The sequence below is a fragment of the Phyllostomus hastatus genome, unplaced genomic scaffold (assembly GCF_019186645.2).
Source record: "Phyllostomus hastatus isolate PE091 unplaced genomic scaffold, TTU_PhHast_1.1 phas_scaffold_1066, whole genome shotgun sequence".
Taxonomy (NCBI): domain Eukaryota; kingdom Metazoa; phylum Chordata; class Mammalia; order Chiroptera; family Phyllostomidae; genus Phyllostomus; species Phyllostomus hastatus.
In genome coordinates, this window is record NW_025334004.1 from 29731823 (window position 1) to 29752197 (window position 20375).

The window sequence follows — 20375 nt, forward strand, 5'->3', positions numbered from 1 at the left end:
GACTTAAAGGGAAGAGATAAAACCAGAAAACTCTTAGGAGAGAACGTAGGTACACATTTTTATGACTTCGTATTAAACAGTGTTTTCTTAGATGGGAAATCAGAAGCGTTCACAACCAAAGAAAAAAATAAATCGGGCCCCATCCACATCATAAACTTTTGGGCTCCACGGGACGCTATTAAAAAGTGAAAACATAACCCACAGCATTGGGAGAGATCGTTTCAAATCACATGTCTGATAAGGGTCTAGTGCCCAGAATCCATAAAGAACTCCTACAAGTGAACGGCAACAATGACAGAACCGCCCCAACAACATGATTAAGGAATGCGCCCAGGACCTGAACAGACATCCCCTCCAGAGGAGATGCGCAGGGCGCCGGCAAGCACAGGGAAGGATGTTCAACCTCACTAACCGTTGGAGAAATTTAAGTTAAAACCACAATGAGATATCACCTCACACTCATGACAATGGCCACTGTAAAAAAAAAAAAGCCGGAAAAGACATGTTGATAAAGACACGGAGAAAACGGAACTCTTGTACGCTGTTGGTGGGAGTAAAAAATGGTGTGGTGACTCCGGAGAACAGTGGGGCAGTTTTGCACTTTTGTGAATGCCGAACACAGTTACTGTGTGACCCAGAATCCCCCTTCGGGTGTCAAAGAGAGAACCGGAAGTCCACACAAAAAATGTGTTTATGAATGGTCTTAGCAGCATTGTTTGAAATGGCCAAGGAGTGGAAACAATTCCAATACTCATCAGAAGACAAATGGATAATCGAAATGTAGTGTATCCACACCATGGACTATTGCTTGTCAATAAAAGTGGGTCAGTGTGCTGATAACATGCTACAGCATGGATGAACCTTGAATGTGCCGTGCGAGGTTGTAGAAGTCAGTCATGAAAGACCACATGTCGGGTGATTCCATTCACATGAACTGTCCAGAACAGGCAAACCCACCGAGATAGAAAGTAGACGAGTGGTCTCAGGATTGCTCATTGAATCATCAGAATGTGAATGAGCCTTCAGCTCATCATGAAGAGGACGATGGCTTTGGCAATGACCATTGTCTACCATTCAAGCCACCGTTCACGGGGCACTAGATGTACGTCAGGCCCCATTGGAATCATACTGTACTTGTCATCTCCTTCGCTTTTCACAGAAACCGAAAAGCAGCAAGCAAGGGCCTCTGTGGAGAAATGGTCCTCGTTTCATGGCTGCGACCGAGGCGCGCAGAGGTGTCCTGACCCGGTTCGCACGATCAGAGGTGCTGACCTGGGAAGTGAACCCAGATCTTTTCAGCTCGGAAGCCGATGCTCCCACCCTCTTTCTCCCTTGCCCTTGCACCGTGCCTTGCAGTCTGCAAAGCCCTTCGTGAGCCGCGTCTCTGCCGAGCTGCAGGGTCGTCCCCGGTCTGCAGTGGGCGAGGACGAGGCTCTGACTCTCACTCCAGGCTGTAGGGTCGGGAGGCGGGGTGGGCGCTCTGGGTCAGCTCGCATCTCCCCCCCGCCCCCCCCCCCCGTTCCCTTGGTGGTCGCCCACCGCGGAGGGGACCGCCGGAGCACGGGGATTTGGCCAGGGCTCGGCAGCTCCCCTCCGCAGTCATCCTTCTCAGTGTAGATGAGATGCTCAAATTATGATGTTTTATTCTAATGACAAGGAGTATAACAAGCACAGGAAATGGCCTGGCATTAATCTCCACTCCATCTTGTGGCAGTGACTGCAATGAAAATGAGAAATAGTTTAAGCTTAACCCATTCTCATTACAATCATAATTACATTTTGTGGTCATTCTTAGTTTCCAGCAGAACCCAACTGCTCTCCACGTCAATTTGAAAGATACAGACAACCCTTAATGTCTCGCCAGCGTTCATCTGCCCAGCCATCTGCCGAGGACGGGTCCTTGGGAAGCTGAAAACTGGGCTTAAGGAACTTATCTGCTTTATGTTTTGAATGGTTTGGCACAGACCTGCTAAACATCTGGATAAATGTAATTTACATGCATGTGCCTCAGAAAAACCGAATCAGGCAACCGATTCATCTTTCTAATAATAGGCGTATGTTTAATAGGACGCTCGGATACGGGCCCTGATTTATACGGCTGAGGGCACGGAGAGCTCATCAGGGAGCATGCTGGGTGGCAAGAGGGGAGGAGGTGGGGGCAACGCCTTGGCAAGGACAATCCCCCCCCAGTCCCTAAGCCATCGCTGCAGTACCGCGTGGATTTGTCCCTGTGGACCGTGCTCCCGTGGCGTTGTCCAGACTAGCTGCGCTAGCCCAGCTCTGCGGCGTTCGTCTGTGGCTGTTGTGTAACACGTCCATTTGCCAGTGGGCATCTTCCCAGCGGTTCATTCATTCTGCTTTGCATGTATTAGCTGAGGACCTGCAACAGGGTGGGCAATGGGCACGTGCCGGGGTGCAGAGAAGAGGCCCAGCCCAGCCCTGGGGTGGGGGATGGACGGAGAAGGAGGCCCTGCAGCAGCCCAGTGTCCCAGCTTGGTCTCAACTGGTTGGGGGGCCACGGCTAATCACTGAGCAGCTCTGGGCCTTGGCCTTTGCACCTGGGCTGGTGGGAATGAAAACGGACACTGGCGGCGAAGCGCTGAGTGAAGGGCCCGGGGCCTGCGAGGGGCTCATGAGGTCGCCGGCGGGGCATTCCTAGGGGCGGCGATAGGAAGTGCGTCCCCGGGGGTGGGGGCTGCTCACCCTGTGCTAAGGTCCAGCGCTGTGAGCGAACACTGGAGCACAGCTGGACGCCGGGGCGGAGGCCAGAGTGGCCTGTGCGCTCCCCAACACCCCCGGGAGCCTTGTAGCAGCAGACAGGCGAGGCGGTGGAGGGCAAGGCGATCGGCTTTGTGGTTTAGAAACGTCGTTCTGACTGCAGAGGAGGGAACGATTCCCTCCCACTCGGGGCAAGGCCAGGGCTGGCAGTCGCTCCGAAGAACCTCAGTGGTGTGCATTTGAACGGATTTTGTTTTATCACGGATGGTGATTCACACAGTTTCATTTCAGTGAGCTGTTGGAGCACTTGGCTTCTTGGGCCGGACTCTATCAGGATGTCCCCTGTCGGAGCCTTCTGCCCAGCCCAGTGGGCAGGGAGCCAGGTTGCATTTTTAATGCAAGGACCTTCTTTGGGCAAAGAGTGGAGCGTGCCACCACTGAGTCTGGGCACTGGGGGCGGTGGCCTGGCTTGGATTCAGAGTCCTAGGGCTCAGGGGCCCCTCCCCACTCCTCTGCAGAACCCTCACCCGTCCAGGGGCCAGGGCCTCCAGGTAAGCTCAGGGAAGTGTTGGGGGAGGGGCATGCGGTCCGGGCACTGACTGGCTTTCTCGAGGCCTTGCCTCCTTCCTCTCCAAGTGAGACGCCGCAGAAACAGATGCCCTTGGGAAGCTTCTGGACCTGTGGGTGCCACTGCCTCGTCTGCTGGTGTCCCTTCCTGACTGGTGGACCCATGTCCCCCCGTGGCTCCGTGTCCAGTGTCAGTGCGTGTCTACACATTCCCCCGCCATGCTGCCACAGCGGGTGCCTGTTGAATTTTTTTTATGGGGTTTGAGATATAATATTGGTCCTCCTAACACTGTTTAAAAATAAAGTTGCAGCTACATACAGGGCAGTTGGCCAAGGAAATAGGACAATAGATGAACAGTACTAGGGAAAACACCATGATAAAACTGGAAAAATAAATTAAACGTCTGCCATTAGACCCGGCCGGGAGACGAGAGCAGCCCTGGTGGACGCCGCAGGTCTTTGCACGGACCCGCGGAGGCACGCCCTGTCCTCGTCCGGCCACCGTCCCCCAGGCCCGCGCCACCCTCAGCCGGCTGCGGCCGCAGCCTGGGGTTGGGCAGCTCATTACAGGCCATGGAATTAGAGCTGACCTTTAGAACTGTGCCTTAAAAAATTATTAAATTAAAAAATGGTTAAATCTGAAATGAGCTGAGATCTTTTGTACCAAGAACCTGTCTATCATTGCTTTTGTCTGTGAAATATACTTAACCTCAACCACATAATTAACGCCAGTGAATCCACCAGGCTCGTGGGGTTTGTTATGTGCGCGGCGAGCTCAGCCGTTCTTGCCCGTAGAGGCCGGGCTGCTGCCCTCGCGGGCGTTTTCTCGAGTTGCTTGGCAAAAGCCGCAGCGGGAAGTTGAGTGTCATCTGGAATAGCTTCCACCGTGCCTCCTCCCGTTCCCTCCACAATCCAGCCTGAGCCGAAAAGGCTTCGCAATTAGAGAAGAATGCTCAACCAAGGACAGTTGGCCAGGCTGACAGCACGTTCCGGGGACAGCGTGTGTCAGGGGCAGGGAGCCCAGGCTGAGACGTCGCCAGTTCTACACAGCGCAGAGCAGTCTGGTGGTCCCTGAAAGGAGATTCTAGACACAATTCTGGGAATCTAGGTGACCCCAGGAAACTCTAAGAGCACTGGCTCGAGAATCCCAAGACTCAAGTTTGGGTTCGCTGCTAATTTGTGTGCAAATTTGGCAAGTCTTTCAAACATTCTGAGCTTTGATTTTCTTATTTATAAAACAAAGGTGAAAAAATACATCTCTGCCTTGCAGAGTTAACTAAGGTTTCCACGGGCAATGTTTGTCGGATTCTTCGCACCGTGCTTGGCACACAGACATCAGCTACCACTCTCCTCTCCTTTTCTTTCTCCTCCTTTTCTTTCTCCACCCAGAGAACACATGTGCCGGAATGTGAGAATAGCCACGTAAAAGTTGTGTGCGAATAAAGCAGCACGTGTGTACCCTTGTGTGTGTGTGGGGGGGAGCGGGGTGGGGGAGCACCTACGTGACCAAACACCTGGATCTGTTGAAAAGCCACAGTCAGCACGTTAGTGCGACACTAGCCCAATGACAGGCCGGGTCTAGTGGGACCGAGTGGGGAGCCCAGGGGCAGACCACACCCCAAACTGGCACCGCCGACCTTTGGGGCAAAGCGCCGACCACTCAGCGCCAAGTGCTGGGACCTGGGTGAGCCATGAGGCGGGGGTGGGAGGGGGTATCCCTACCTCACACCAGATACAAAATTGATTGTAGATGGATTAAATGTGAAAGGCAAAAAAACCTTGGATGTTTTAAGAAGAAACAGGAGACTAATTCACAAACTCAGGGCAGGACAGGGTTTCTTACACGAAACACAGCTGGTTGGTAAGTTAGATGACATTAATATTCAGGGCTTTCCAGAAAACATTGGATATACGCAACACACAAAGCAAATGATGAGTATCCAGCATACAGATAAATGGGAAATAATGAATTAAAGAAACCAAACAACCCCATAGAAACGTGGGCAAAAGACTGGAACAGACGTTTCATGGAAGAGTAAACAGGATTAGCTAATTAACATATGAAAGGAAACACAGCCTCCTTGGTAATTAGGAAAATGCAAATTAAAACAACAAAGGAGCTAGGTGAGGTCATGGATGTGTTAACTAAGCTTATTGAGGTAATAATTTCACAACATACACATAGATCAAATCTTAAACTCATACATGCTGTAAACCTTAAACTCATACTATGTCAACTCTATCTTAGTAAAGCTGGAAAAAAAATTAGTGTCAAATCACCAGTAACCTTCTGTGACTAACCCTGCTTCTACCACACAACCAGCCACTGAAGTTTCCTTTTCGTTGATTTTTTTCCCTAAGTGTTACCCAGCACCTTAAGACAATAAAGAGATCGTAGCTATATTTAAGTACCTCTCCCCTCCAAAAGGCCTACCATTTTAAATCTGCCAGCTTGACAAATTTAAGAAGTCTGACAGTACCACGCACAGGTGAGGGTGTGGAGCATGGGAACTCATCTGTACTGCTGGGGAGAAGGTACATTATTGGAAAAGCCAGTCCGGAAGATAAATTGGGGTTGTCTTGCAAAGCTGAGGAGGGCACCCAGCCCTCCGACTCCGAGGTGTAAACTGTGGAGAAACTCTCGTTCGTGGGCAGCAGGAGAGACGCTACGAGAACTTGAACAGTTACTGTGGGTCAAGGGAAAACACCAGAAACCGCTCTAATTCCATCGGTAAGAGAATGGGTGAGTGGACTGGGGAGAAAATGAATGAGCTGGCGCTGCCCACAAACACCCGTGCGAAGGTCAGAAGCAATGCTGAGGGGAGAAAGCAGTTCGCAGACGCCCACGCAGAATAAGAAGCCATTTCCATAGAACTCAAACCCAATCAGCACCGGAGAACATTGTTTACATGATGGAACAAAAACCACAATTCAGGATCTTGGCTCGCCCTTTGGTAGCAGCAAGGGCACTGAAATGGCAGTAACGTTACTGCTGTTGACAAAGTTCCGTTTCTTGATGCGAGCGCTAGTTTCACGGTGTGCGTGTCTTATGCTGCTTCATAACTTCCACGCATGCTTTGTGCATTCTCGGTGCGTCACGTATTGTGTTACGTCACGTATTGTGTTAATTACAGACAAAAGTAAAAATGGTGTGCCGTGGGAGGGCTGGGCCGGGACTGGCGGCCGCCGCAGTCACACGGTGGGCTCTCCGGAAGGTGGGGTTGGAGGGACGGCTGTGCATGGTCACCGTAGAGATGGGGCTCGGTGGTGGGAGGGGGAAGAGGGGCAGGTTCTGCTGGGAGTACCGTCTGAAAGGGGACGCAGGCCTCTTCCGAGACCCGACACGTGTGGCGACGTCCTGGGAAAGGGTGGGGACCAAAAGTGGAAGGAGGTGCGTCTGAAGCCCGTTCATATGTGAAAAAGAAAAAGAACAGAGCCTAGAGTTTCTGATGGAGACTCGCTCTTGTCAACTGTGGTCCCTTGGGATCTCTCTTCCCCCTTAAGGTGCAACGTGTTACACCACGTGTGCCGTTATTAACTCTTTTTAAAAAATTTTTAAAAGATTTTGTTTATTTATTTTTAGAGAGGGAAGGGAGGGAGAAAGAGAGAGAGAAACATCAATGTGCGGTTGCTGGGGTTCATGGCCTGCAACCCAGGCATGTGCCCTGACTGGGAATCGAACCTGCGATGCTTTGGTTCGCAGCCTGCACTCAATCCACTGAGCTATGCCAGCCAGGGCTGTTATTAACTCTTTAGCATAATGAACAAAGCCCTGGTGATGGGGAATGTCTGTGAGCCTGGGCCTCGGAGCCGTGTGTCCGTCTGTAAGGACGTGGGCGGGGGGGCTGCAGGAGAGAACGGCTGGAATGTTCGATGCTTCGCAGGAATGCGGACACAGGCGTTTTGAGGCTCAGACGAAGACAGTGGGAAGGAGCTGATCTTTTGCCATCCCCATAGATTTAGAGAATTTTCCAGGAAGTACGATAAAACACGTGAAAATGCAGAGTCTTCTTTCGCTTCAGGGCACGTGTGAGGGCTCTGTGCCCTGCGGGGCTGGGACCGGGTCCCGGACAGGAAAGGTGAGGTGGCCCTCCGTCCCTTCAGCTCCCAGCCCCCCCCCCATGCCCCTTCCTTCTGGGGGCTTTAAAAACATCCTGCTCCTCGGTCCAATGAGCCTGCAGGAATGTGGGTAGTTGATCACTTCGACGGAACGTGGATTAACCCTCCTGAAAGGTGCCTTTTATGGACTCGAGAGGACGTGTGGTGACCTGGAAATGATGGGTCAGTGCAAACGTTTGGTGTTCGGTGTGTTGTTTTCGTATGGGCTTATCCAGAAAAATCTCAGTCTGGGTTCTGTTCCTGGTCATTTAGCGAAGGTCCCCAGTTTGATCCGTTGTGTTTTGTGACAGAGAGGCGGAGAGGTTCCATGACCCACAGAAGGCCGGTCTGTGGGCGGCCTTGGCGTTGGGCTGATGCCCACGCTGTCAAGCCACACCCCCTTTTAAAATGCCATCCTATGAAAATCACCAACAGCGCTGAGTAGGAGGGGCTTAGTGCTGGAAGTCTGAATGCGATCAACATCAGGGATAGGGCCTCCTCCCCGTCAAGCAAAACAGGGCCCGGCTTCCTCCCCCTGCCATTCTCCTGTCGCCTGCCCTAGTTAAGATTTGTTAAAATGAAAAACCTCTGCTCCACGTTGATCTGAGCGGGGTTCGCGTGATGAAGACAATCTCCAGCTTCTAGAAGGTGCATTTTAATCGCGAAACCTAATTGGATAATGCTTGGCTCCCCCATGCTTCCAAAGATAGACTTCTAAAGGCACGTAACGTTACAACGTAGAAGGCCTTGGCCATTCCCCTGCTTAAGGTACGGAAAAGGTAACAATGAACGTTGTGCTCTCAGTCTGTGTGGGGCTCAGCAATCGCTTCTGGCTCTAGGCAGATGTAGAGGCAGTGGTCGTGTTCCCTGTGGTCGCGTTAAATCGAAGGGGCATCTCAGATCGTTACCTGTGAAGATCTCTTTGCAGTGGCCCGTGAGGAAGACCTACCTCTCTTCCCTGTCTGCCAACCTGAGCCCAGGAGGATGGGCAGAGGAGCCCAGAATACCGGCTGGCTTCTAATTGTGTCTTTACAGCCAACTAGGTTACCAAAATGATTGTCTTTTTCTCCGCACGCCTTGCTGACCTGTGGCTAATGAGATTTGTGCTTCGATTAGTTGTAGAACATAAATTAGCTAATCAATGGCAATGGATTCACATTATTTCTCATACACGAGTTCTGCTGCAGTGATCACTATTGCATATTCAAGTCGATTTCGAATACTCCGGATGATTCCGTCACGTGGCCCCCCTACTGGAATCTGGCGGCGCCATGTGGAGCCCCCCCCCGGCGCCGGCGAGGGCCAGGCCAGGCTCAGCCACCACACCTGCCTCTCACGGCTTCGGGGGCTCTCTGCAAATTGTCAGTGTACACCAGGAGGGCCGGAAAGGTCCGGAGGAGGCTGTGCGGGAAAAGCAAGAGAACACGGGGAGAACTCACAGACCCAGAAAGCCCCTCTCGCGGAAGAGAAACCGGAACCCCTGGGCATCAGGGATGCCCAGAGAGCAGGCGAGCTGACGTGCAAACTTTGCAAAGAGAGAGAGAGGGGCCTGTGTCTTCACTTTTCGGCGCCAGGAAGCCTCTCTTTGCATCTTGCTGTACTCGTCTCGTCTGTACAATTAACCAGCATCTTGGCATAAAATGTGGAAATTTGTACAGTCTTCAAGGCATCTGTGGGCTTTATGGTACAAGTTCTGTTAGTACTGAAGCCACAGAAAATTAAATGTTCCCCAAAGAACTTCCAGATGTGCTTTATTCTAATGGGGTCATTATGCAGTAAATTAAAAAGCAGGGTAAATGGAACTGTAAAATTTAAATTACTCTAAAACCACATCTCTTTGCTTTGAGCATTCATTTGTGGGGTTGCATTTGCAATAAATGTGAATTAGGCAGCTGCAATAACTGTTAATCATATATTTATAAAATAGTAATGAGGAAATGAATAGCAGAGTAAGACAGCTGCACATTTCTCTAATAGTGTGTCAACTGCGAACATAATAAGATGTGGAACATTGTTTGGTGCCGGGCTGATAGCACCGCCGAATGCAAGAGATCTCTTCAGCCTCTTAACTTTACATGAAATTATACATAAAATCCATAAAAGCCCATAATAATGCATTATGCCTCTGAATTGTATTCAATATTTTTCTTTGCTTTGATTTTCTGAAATGAGCTCTACTTTCACCAAAGCCATCTTCCGGGCATCGCGAGGCTTTTGTTTCAGGCGACGCTGGGCTTCTGAGATTGCAATTGGATTTAAAGAAAGCAGGGCCGGTGCCGGCAAGGAGTTAATGGTGGTGCTTTGTTTTGTTTTCCCTGAGTTGCTGTGCGTGGCCACAGGCGTGCCGTGTCCTGGGTGGAGGACAGCGTGTATGCAGGCCTCCCCCACTGCCCCTTGGCGCTGGGACCCCCCCCCCCCCGGGCCGCAGGCTCGTCCTGGCGAGAACGGGCATCAGCTCCAGCCACCATCCAGATGCAACAGCTTCTCCGGGCATTGGCTGGAGGCTCAGGCAGGGGTAGAAGGCCGGGGTGAGGGGTTGCTGTACTGGCGGATGGAGTGATGGCTGTTACTTGGAAGTCTCCCTGGACTCGTCAGGCCTGGGGTTCAGACAAAGCCCCTGCAGCAACCTTCTGGAAACTGGGGGCTGTGAGGGAGATTTTCTCCTGAGCTCAGAGGGGCAGGGAAGGGGACACGCCGTGGAGGGTTCACGTGGAAGGGAGATCCCGGCCAGTGCCCTCCTGTCACTCTACCCCACGGCCTACTGGGAGGAAGCAGGTGCCCCTCACAGAGCGGTCAGGGCTCGGCCGGCTGGCCTATCCCACATTCAACCCCCGCAGACCCCACGTGCTCCCGGCTGGAGGCCGGCGGCTCTGAGTGCATGTACCCTCATTCTGGAGCGGGCTTTCCGGCCTGGCTGACGCCCTCTGCTCTGGGACTGCCCCACTTAGGAAGCTTCCTCAGACTCCTGGTCACGTTTTCTCCTTCCCTTGGTGCTATTTCCCACTGTGTGCGTATATGGTGATCTTACGGAACATGGGGGGAAGAGAAGCAGGCACAAAGGAGAAAATAAGTGTTCCCCATAACCACTCCGTATCTGGAGATGATTCCTGTGAACATTCGATACACTCTCCTTCCGTCTTTGTTTTATTTGCATTCATATCCCTGGATCCAAATACAATCATACCGTGCAGAACGTTTGAAGTTGTTTTTATTTACTGTATTTACATGCTTTTCATATCATCAGTGTTCTTCTACATGATAATATGGCATTTAATATGACTTTCACAGAATGTACATCCCAAAGAATTCTATAATTTAACCATTCCCTTGTTCAAAAGCGTCATAGTTCATTTACCCATTCTATGTGTGGTTAACCATTCTCTTCTTGTTTATTTAACCACCCTTTATGTGTTGAATATTTAGGACCATTTTTCGCTCTTTTAAATAACAGCGTCCTCAAAAACCTTTGCCAGTTTTACAGGTATAATGCCTCATTGTAATTTGAATTTCAACTTAAAAATTTTATTCCTAGCCAAGTAGACTTTTTCCCTTTCGTTTTTACGTACTTATATGTACTTTCCTTTGGAGGTGATTAAGCACCGCCTTCGTTAACTGAGGGGTGGTCCCAGTACCGAGTGTTTCATGGGACGCACCGACCACACGTGTGGACATCGGCCCACGGGCAGTGGGGGGACCGAGGCAGCGAGGCTGAGGGCCCTCCCTCCCCGCGGCCGCGTTAATGGGCGCGGGGGCTGCCCCGTTCACATGCCTGACTGATGGCGGCACTTCCAGGGTGCTGATCCCTTTCTCTGTAATTTATTGGAGCCGTTTGCATATTAAGTATTCAATGCACTGTCCTCGTCCTTGCAGCACTGTCTTTTAAACTCTGCAATGCCCCAGTGTTCTCAAAGGGGGCGAAAAGAGCTCCCCCTCCCGCCCCCCCAGACATCGCCACTCTTCCCATTGAGGCTTTGTTTGGACAGTCGCCTGCTTCGCCGCTCCACTTTCCGATTCTTCTTCGCGCCATCTCGCCATGTCGTTGCCCGGTGCGAGGTAGGCGGAGAGCCGCCCCTTGCCCTTGCGAGGGGCCAGTGTCAGAGATGTAACAGGTGAGCCAGCTAAAGGCAACAGCAGAACAAAAACAAACCCCAAGCAGCATTCACCACAAAATCCAGCCGAATCAAACCAAACTGAACCCCAAGTACCCCAATGCGGTGACTCAGCTGGTTCGGCTTCGGGGGAGGGTTGCGGGACAGAATGCAGAGCGTCCCGTTACATTTGAATTTCAGGAGAACAACACTGACATTCCTAAGAATAGTTTAAACATACTACAGAGAAGTCCCGTGTGCTGTTTGGGACAGGTACACTTCCACTCACAAGTGGTTTGCTGGGCTTCTCCGGGTGTCTCGTGTTCTTACTCGCTGCCTCTCCGCGCCCTGAGCGAGGACAGCCTGGCACCGTCTGGTAACTGGAATGATGCCCTTAGGGCGGGTCAGAGGGACCCAGAGACGGAAGGCGGGCTCATTGGCCAAGTGCCCTTTGGTCTGGAAACTTCTCCCCCCTCCTCCTCTCCCGTGTGAGCACACAGAGCAGCGTGAGGCCCAGCCACGGGCCCTTGCCGTGCCGGCTCGGATGCCGAGGTGCAGCGGATGGGGGAAGTCCTCCTCCTCGCCAGCGGAGGAGAGAAACTCGGTGAGAAGAATAGTATCCTGGGCACAGTATGTTCGCCATGAAATAAGGAGCACCTGGATCAGGTCAACACAGCATTAAGGATTCCTCTTGGCTAACCTTAAATGATAAAGGAAAAGGCTAAATAAATACCTATTCACTTTTAAAGCATTATAAGTGATCCTTTGTCCTCAAACCAGAGCATATGAAGCCCTGTCCACGGACCGTGCTTAATGCGATCTTGACATCAGAGCCCCCTTTCCGGCAAGAAGCGGATGCCCCCTACTCCCTTCCTGGCTGCGGGTGTCGGGTGGGCCAACGGGCGCCCCTCCTGCCACCCGACTGCACGTTTTCACCCGCTGCCTCTGCACCTTTACGTAAACAGTGGGCACCGACTCACATCCCAGAATCCCAGCTCCATCCTGTTAGCACGTGAGAGCCCAGTGTGGGTCTAATGTCCGCTGTGGCCCGATCCCTGGTCAGGGCACGGCATAAACGTGCCCGCGTGGACGTGGGGGAGGTGGCAGGCGATTCTCAGAGGAGGGGCGGATGGGCCTGGAAGACATCCCAAGTACACCTTTGGCATGGGAGGGGGAGAACATGAAAATTAAGAGCATGAACCCAGATGCCAGACTGCCCGGCTGTGTGACCTTGGACCGACCTTGGGCAAGGGTCTTAACCCCTGTGTGTCTCCGTTTCCTCCCCTGTGACGTGGGCGATGACATTCCCTGTCTTGCAGGGAGGGTTCACGTGGGAACGGAATGAGTTCACACAGGTCGCACTTTCAGAACCAAGTCTGGCGAGCAGCATGGGGATGGCTCCCCCATGACCGGCGACCGTCACCGCCATCACGGCTGGTCGCCCTGCGTGTTTTAGAGGAGGAGACGGAACCTCAGAGAGGGTAAGCGCCCAGCTCAAGGTTGTAAGAAGTGACCTGTGACAGCAACCTTGTCTGAGCCGCGGCTCTGCTGGGCTCTGTCGAGGCTGGACGGACGTGGACACCTGCTCCCCGCTGGGCGGGTGGTTCACACCGCTCACTCACTCCTCGAGAAATACTCCCCGAGTGCCATGGGGTCGTGCCTTGTTGCACTTGGAGAAGGGGAAGGAGGGAAGAAGGGAGGCCATGCGATAGCCTCCCCCTGCGGTGGCTTAGCCGGCTCCTCAACACCAAGGCCGCGTGGTTGGCCCGAGGCCCCCACCCTAACGGGTTGTCCAGAGTGTTCCTTCCAGCGGCTGTCCCTCCCCTGCCTGGGAGCAGGGGAAGCACATTAACTTCTGCATCTCGGTGTGTTCCAATGCCGGGAAGCTGCCGCACGGGGCCTGGCACTCCGTTGTCACTCAGTAAACGGCAGCCGAGGCTCCTGCGGAGGGAAAAGCAGACCACGGCAAACACCCACGGGCACCCGTGGGAGGGCACGGGTCCGACCTGGGGCAGGTGCTGATGCTGTCGCAACAAGCCTTGGGCTCAGGCTCCGGCCAGAGCCTCCTGCTGCTCAGAGGGCTGGTAATTTCGGACTGGGCGTTGGCCCGCCCAAGGTGACAACTTACTCTGGTCGTCCAGAGAGCTGTGGACAGGGCCAGGCTAACCCAAGTTCTGCTCTAGCCTGGGGGCTTTTCTGGGCGCTTGGAGCACCTTCAAATATTCGCTTCAGATTAATCTTCCAGTGTACGTAATTTATTTTCACTGCGGCTGTGCGCCTCCCAACACTGAGTGAGCGCAGTGGAGACCCTGCAATGCGTCTTTTCTCATGTATTAGGGTCAGTGGGTGAGCATCCTTAAATTTTAAGGGAAGCTTTTTTTTGAATAGCCATTTACAAGCAGGCTTTGTTCATTGCTATGAATGAAAAACAAACAAACAAACAGCCTAACCTGGATTGAAGCAGAGACTGATACAGGTAGCGGCCAAGGTAACTCATGAAACCAAATTCAAAACAGTGTTGTGATTCCCAACTGATCTGATTTTAAGATACTGTTCATTCGAACTTCCAAAACACATCTGTACTGCTGAGACACCCTTTCCTCTGTCACATACATTAGGGTTTCCGATAAACACAGCTGGTGACAGACAGAAAGGCGCCTGACACAGTTCTAGGCTGCGCCCCAGAGCCCGGTCAGGGCGGGGAGCCCGGTGTCAGCCCGGATGTGGCCAAAAGGTGAAGGCGTCCCTTTGTCCCTCCCGCTGTCCCAGCCGCCCTCACCTAACACTCGCTGAACTTGGCCTAACACCCCAGCACTTGGACGCCTCCGAAACAAGGGCCGCTCTTCCCTGGGCTTCCAGGTGTCACACTTAGAAAATGATAAGGGGCACAGAAGAAAGACTGGAAGGAAATATACTAAAACGCTAATTGTACTGTTCTCTGAGTGACTGCATTTTCTTCTTTTTCTTGTTTCTCAATTTTCTACCGCGATCCTGACACACATCAGCGCTTGGCCAGACCCCTGCCCTGGCATCTCATGTTACTCCCTTCTTAGCCAGGGAAGAAAACGGAGTTTTCGACATTCTCTCTTCTTTCCAGGGAAGACCACAGAAGGGCCACCCTGGCTCCCGGCAGCACCGGCCCCGCCCTCTCCCCGTCCCACCCCAAAGCGGAGGCTCAGGCAGCTCTGGAGACGCGGCGAGGCTCCCTGAAACACCAGCCCGTGTCCCCGGCAGACCCCTGCTCACATGGCTCGAGTTCCATTAGTAACGTTCCGGCTGCAACAAAGGAGGGACGGTTAAATAGGTCCCCCGGGGCCCTTTGTGCAGGCCTGCTAATCTGCCCAAATCACCGCCCCGCGAGCCCCCACTGCAGCCGGCAGCCGGCGCTCTTTTTGTGTCCCGGCTCCGTCCAGGGCGACTAAAGCGGAGATCCGGCCGCAGGCGTCCTCCGAATTCTGCAAGCGCCGCTTCTTCCGCACACACGAACGCTGGCCGTCCGTTTAATTTTTCAAATAAAATTAAATCGCTCTCATTGTCTGATCACTTTTATTAAGAAAACCTTTTAAAATGTTAATTATTCGGGCCCCTCGAAGCGCTTTCATCTTTCCCTCCTCGGCTCTTGAGCCGAAAGTGCCCGCTCGTCCCCGACACCCAGCAAAGGGAGACGCCGCCGACTTCCCTTTTTCACACCCGCGACCGGGCCGCCTGCGCGCCCATGTTTATGTGGATTTAACTTTAATTTTTCTGCCTTTCATCTTCTGAATTAGCCGTAGAAGGCAGAAATCGCCCCTTCCCTGCTTCTTCCCTGTTTATTTGCCTTGACAATAGATTCATTAACTCGCTTGGGGTGCTCAGCCACGCGGCCACGTCCGTTTCAAAGGGAGATTTAATGGCAGTTCATATTTTTCTACATTAGGGAAGATTAAAGTATATTACAATACCCCTTTACCGCCCTATTTTCCCCATTTTAGAAGTGGTCAGTTTGAACATGTCTTCCCCCTCCCTGTCTTTCATCTGCAGCGCTGGGTAAATTGTGCAGACCCCTCAGATGGTGGTCCCAGCAAATGGAGCTCTGCGTTCCCGCTCGGACACACTGTGTGGCCCGCCGGCAGTCAGATGGAGCGCGCGTATTCACACGGGACATCAAAAGCACAAATACGCGTTCCAAGTGGGGGAGGAAGAGGCCGGAGACTCGGATACTTCATTTGCGTAATTGTTAGTGATTATGCGGCCCGTTTCGGGGTGATCATTCCGCCGCCTCGGAATCTGTGCTCTGCAGCCCGGTGGGACGGTGGCGTGGAGTCTGTGCCCGCATGTGCACGGACGGAGATCTGGATTCACGGCCGCAGCAGAGGACGCCGCGCGGCGGCGGGGCAGGGCAGGGCAGGGCAGGGCAGGGCAGGGCAGGGCAGGGCAGGGCAGGGCAGGGCAGGCGCGCCGGCTTCCGCAGCCCGAGCGGCGGGCGCACGAATATTCTAATAGTGGGCGGTGATGAGACCCACGGGCCCAGATTCGGGCTTTATTATTTCAGCTGTGTCGCCTTGGGCGAGATAGTCAGGGGACTTCCAGGCATTCTCAAGCCAGAACAAGCTAGGCGTTAAGATTGAAGCTTTTTTAATTTTTATTTTTTTGCAAGGTAGAGAGGTCACAGCTGCCGGGCACCCCCCCTCCCCCCCACCCCGGGCTGACGTTGTGTTCGGCGCGACATCTGTCAGCCCAGCTCATCCCGGGAAGCCCTCCCCGACCTCCATAAAGGCAGCGTGACCTTGGCGGGCACGCAGTCTTCGTGAAGTTTCAGGACGTGTGTGAGGTGCGGGAGGAAAGGGCAGAAGACAGATTTTACGACGGCACAATCATGGGGTGTAGGTTTTAGGCAATAAGCAGGTAGCCTAGTTTCCTCCAAAGAAAAAAAGAAAATAATGGAAAAGTGTAACATTCATTCGGAGGCCTCAAAGGCATAAAAAACCCAATTCCAACTGTTATAGGTCCCTGCAGGAGTCTACAAAAGGACTAAGCTTTTTAAGTAAGAAAACTAGATTCTGGCCCACGGGGCCCTGTCACTGCTGCTTAATGGATGAAACTCTTTGGATATAAATATGCTGTTTACTTCTCTGCTTCAGCTTCCATAAAATATAACCTGTTTATGATTTACGACCCACAGGAAAACCGGAGGATGGATTTTTAGCTCTGAATTGGTTGGATGTCAACAAGAAAAATACAGATAACATATCGCAGTGGCGGGGTGTTAATGCCACACAAAATGATGAAGTTATTTTTGTTTAGAAAAGTTAAGTTTTGTTCTTAAAGTTGTTGGTGAACGGCCGTTGTGAGAGGCAGGTTGGTTGAAGCCGGGTGCAGTGTCTCCCTGTCCGGCGGCTCGTAGGTGTGGGCGTGTGCACTCCGGTTCCCCATCAGTCGGGTCTTGTGGAAAACTTTGGGCTAACGCAGGTTGCTCAAAAGTGGGGACGGCCTTTTTTTTTCTTTTTTTCTCCCTAACTCATTCGGGTTTCCAAATGCTGCATTTCGGTTCCATCTCCCAACCACAGATGCAGAAGCCGCCGCTGGCCGCTAGTCACATGGACAGGAGATGACAGAGTGACTCTTTGTTGCACAGGCGTGATCGGGCAGAATGCAAAGCAAGACCCAAGGAACCAAACCAACGGAGACCCTGCGTGAGAAAGCAAGCAAGCAAAGCAAAGTGAAACCCTAAAACCCAAAGCAACCACAAACTCTCCCCGCTGTGAACCCACAGAGGTGACCCCAGTCCTTGGGTTTTGCACTGGAAGAAGATTGCGTACTCATTTGTCATTTAAGTATCTGCATTCCTCTCGTCTGGTTAGTGTGTGTATGTGTGTGTGTGTACACCAAAGCAAGACATCTGATTGAGAACTGAATTATATGTATAAAAACATACATACATGTATATTTCTATCCATGTTCTCCATGTCTTTTTATTCATAGGACAATAAAGCAGATTTTTCTTGAGGCTCATGGAAAGAGCCTCATCCCAGACCCACTGGCCAGAAGTGTACAAACAGGATTTCCAGCCAAAGGGATGAGATTGTCAAAAGGAAGAAGTTTTTTCCCTCCTTTGCCTCTTCTAAGCACCGAAGGAAGGAAATTTACTCTGTGTTTTAAAGCCGTGCTCGGAAAATGAAAACCTCCTGCTCCGGAGGCTGGAGAGCAGGCCTTCCGTCCCCCCACAACCTAGAAGGAGCAGAGCCGGAACGCCTTGCCCGGGGCCTGCTCCCAGTGGCCAGGTTGGAAGGGGCCCGCCTCGCCCACCGGTGCTTCGGTTTTGGACAAAGGGGCGTGCTGAGAGGAATGCCAGCAGCACCCACTTCCTTGGGTGGCGACAGCTAGCCTCTGTCCCTGGGAAGGACCTGTGGCCCTAGGAGGTAGAGCTGCTTAGGCTGCGTGGTTTATGGAAAAAAGGACATTGTCAGAACTTGCATGTTGAATGTCGGCATCACCTGCAAAATACCTCAAGTCTCCTGTGACCTTCGGTCAGCCGAGGTTCGGGAGGGAACCTCAGGAGGGCTGCTGGCCTTCTGTGCTACTCTTAGAGGACTAGGGCGGAGAGAGGGGCTGTGTCGTTTCAGCCAGGACCACTCACTCAGGTCAGCAGGCGACAGCGAGTCCCCGAATGTTCTGTGAGCAGTGGGGAGCACCTGAGGGCTCCCAGGTCTGTGTGGGTCGGTGGGGTGGGGGGACCCTAAGTTGGTTTCCTCCTGCACTGGGTCCACATGGCTCACTCAGCACCAGCCAGGAGCAGTGGCAGGCATCTGGACCTAGGATGGTGCCTTTACCCCTCACAGCGCCCCCACTCTGGAAGGGGGGCCTACAAGCCAACAGATAGTCACTGTCTCAGGTGATTGGAAAGGGCCGTAAATGGGCCTGGAGGGGGGTGGGGATGGGTGTCAAGGAAGGCGTCCTGGTGGGGGGAGCAGCGGATGTTTCTGGCAGCAGGGAGCTGGCACGTGGAAACACCCGGAGGTCAGGGACATGGCGGAGTAATGAGGGAGCCGAGGGGATCCGGACGCCCAGAGTCCGGGGGATGAGGCAGCCATTGAGGCTTCGGCTCACAGACTGGAACGGTGTTTCCCCGTCTTTAGTGAGTGTGTGTGAGCGCGTGTGGTGGGGGAAGCTCTTATAAAATGCAGATTGCTGGGCTCCACACTGGGCCCCCCGTAGCCCAGCAGACATGGCCGAGGCCTCAGCCCAGACAATGTTCAGGAGACCCAGGAAAGTACAGACTCCAAGGCCGAACCTTGCGTGAGTGCCCACCCAGAGCAGGCACTGAGAGTCGCCCAGCGGTGTCCAGTAGCATGGCAAGCCTCCAGGGGCAGCGCTCCTGGTGTCCTCATAACCCCTGAGGTGTCCCCTCTGCCCTAGGGCCGACCTTGGCTCTCAGGCATCGCCCAGAGGGTCGCTGTGCCCCCAGGACAGGCAGCTTCCACGTGCGCAGCAGGCACTGGCCCCTGGCCCAGCCCTGTGTCCGGGAGAGACACGCAGCCACAGCCGAGGCCTTGCCTGCTGCATCAGCTGGGGGCCCCCAGTGAAGGTTTCGTTTCTGCTCCAGTTTGAATGAAACGACTCCAGTCCTCATGGCTCCTATTTTAAGAATGCCCTTCTTTGCTTTCCAAGGACCCCCATCCCGGGAGCACAGAGTCCATTCGTAGGCCGAGGGGATTAGTCTTGTGACAGTCTAGTCCCCTTCTAAGCCTTATGTCAGCTTGGACACGACCGTAACTGCACAGGGATCAAAAGCGTGAGCGTGTCATTGTCACCACCACCACCACCACCACTACTATCGTCTTCTTTTACGTGCTGCACTGCACGTAACCCCCTTCACAGCCCAGGCTGTGTGTGGCATGGGACTGTTGTCTCCATCTCATGGACGTAGAAACTGAGCGTCAGAGGTCCTGGTTTGTCCAAGATCACACAGAGAGTGCGACCCCTCCTCGCGCACAACAGCGCTGGCTCCCCACGGGCAAGAAACGCTAGGAAGGGGTGTGGGGAGGCGGGGCCCTGAGCTGGGGCTGGGGCTCGGCCGGCGGCTCTCTGCGGCCCGGCACTGCCTTGCAGAGAAGACTGTGCCGACCGTGAGGTCGGACCCCGGTGAGCCGGCCGCCCTGGCTTTCTCCCCGTCACGGAGGAAGCCCCGCCCCAGGGGGATGGGCACAGCCTGCAGAGCTGGGGAGACAGAGGCTTCTTTGCTACCTCCGGGGCCCAGTCTAGAAATTCTAGAACATCAAGGAAGAATAGAGTAGGCTTGAGTCGGGCTGGGAAGGGGCCTAAGGCTGGCTGATGGCTCTTCAGGGGGGCACCTTTCCCAGCACCCTGGCAGCGCTGCTCCCGAATCCACCCCCAGGTCCTGCGCCCGCAAGCTGGCCAGGCATCCTCACACCATCGGGAGCTCGGCCTGGTCTTCAAGAAAGGTCCGCAGGCCTGTCCTGGGGGTGCAGGTGGACGGGTGGGAGATGAAGCACCCTCACAGCTGGGGGTCACAGGTCCGTGGGGTGCTGGGAACAAGAAGGGCTTCCTCTTGTGTACCCCACCATGGTTGCTGGCAAGTCTGGGAAGCCCGGAAGTGGAGATAACCACCCTCCTGCCTTCGTGGGTTGGGTATTTCGCCCCCGGGTGAAAGGTCACATAATGTAATCACCAGAGGAGCCGTGGGACTCCAGCCCAGCAAACACCCAAGCGTAGGGACTCGCAGGCCCAGTGGGGATCAGAGGGCACAGCCGCTCCCGGTCGGAGGGGAAGGAGTAGGCCTCTTGCAGGCGGGGTGGACAGGGTAGTTTCTCTGACTCGGGTGGCCTTGATCTGGCTGCCGTGAGTCAGGGAACGCAGCAGTGGGAAGTGGTGGTGGGGCGGCGAGGGGGCGGGGTGATGGGAACT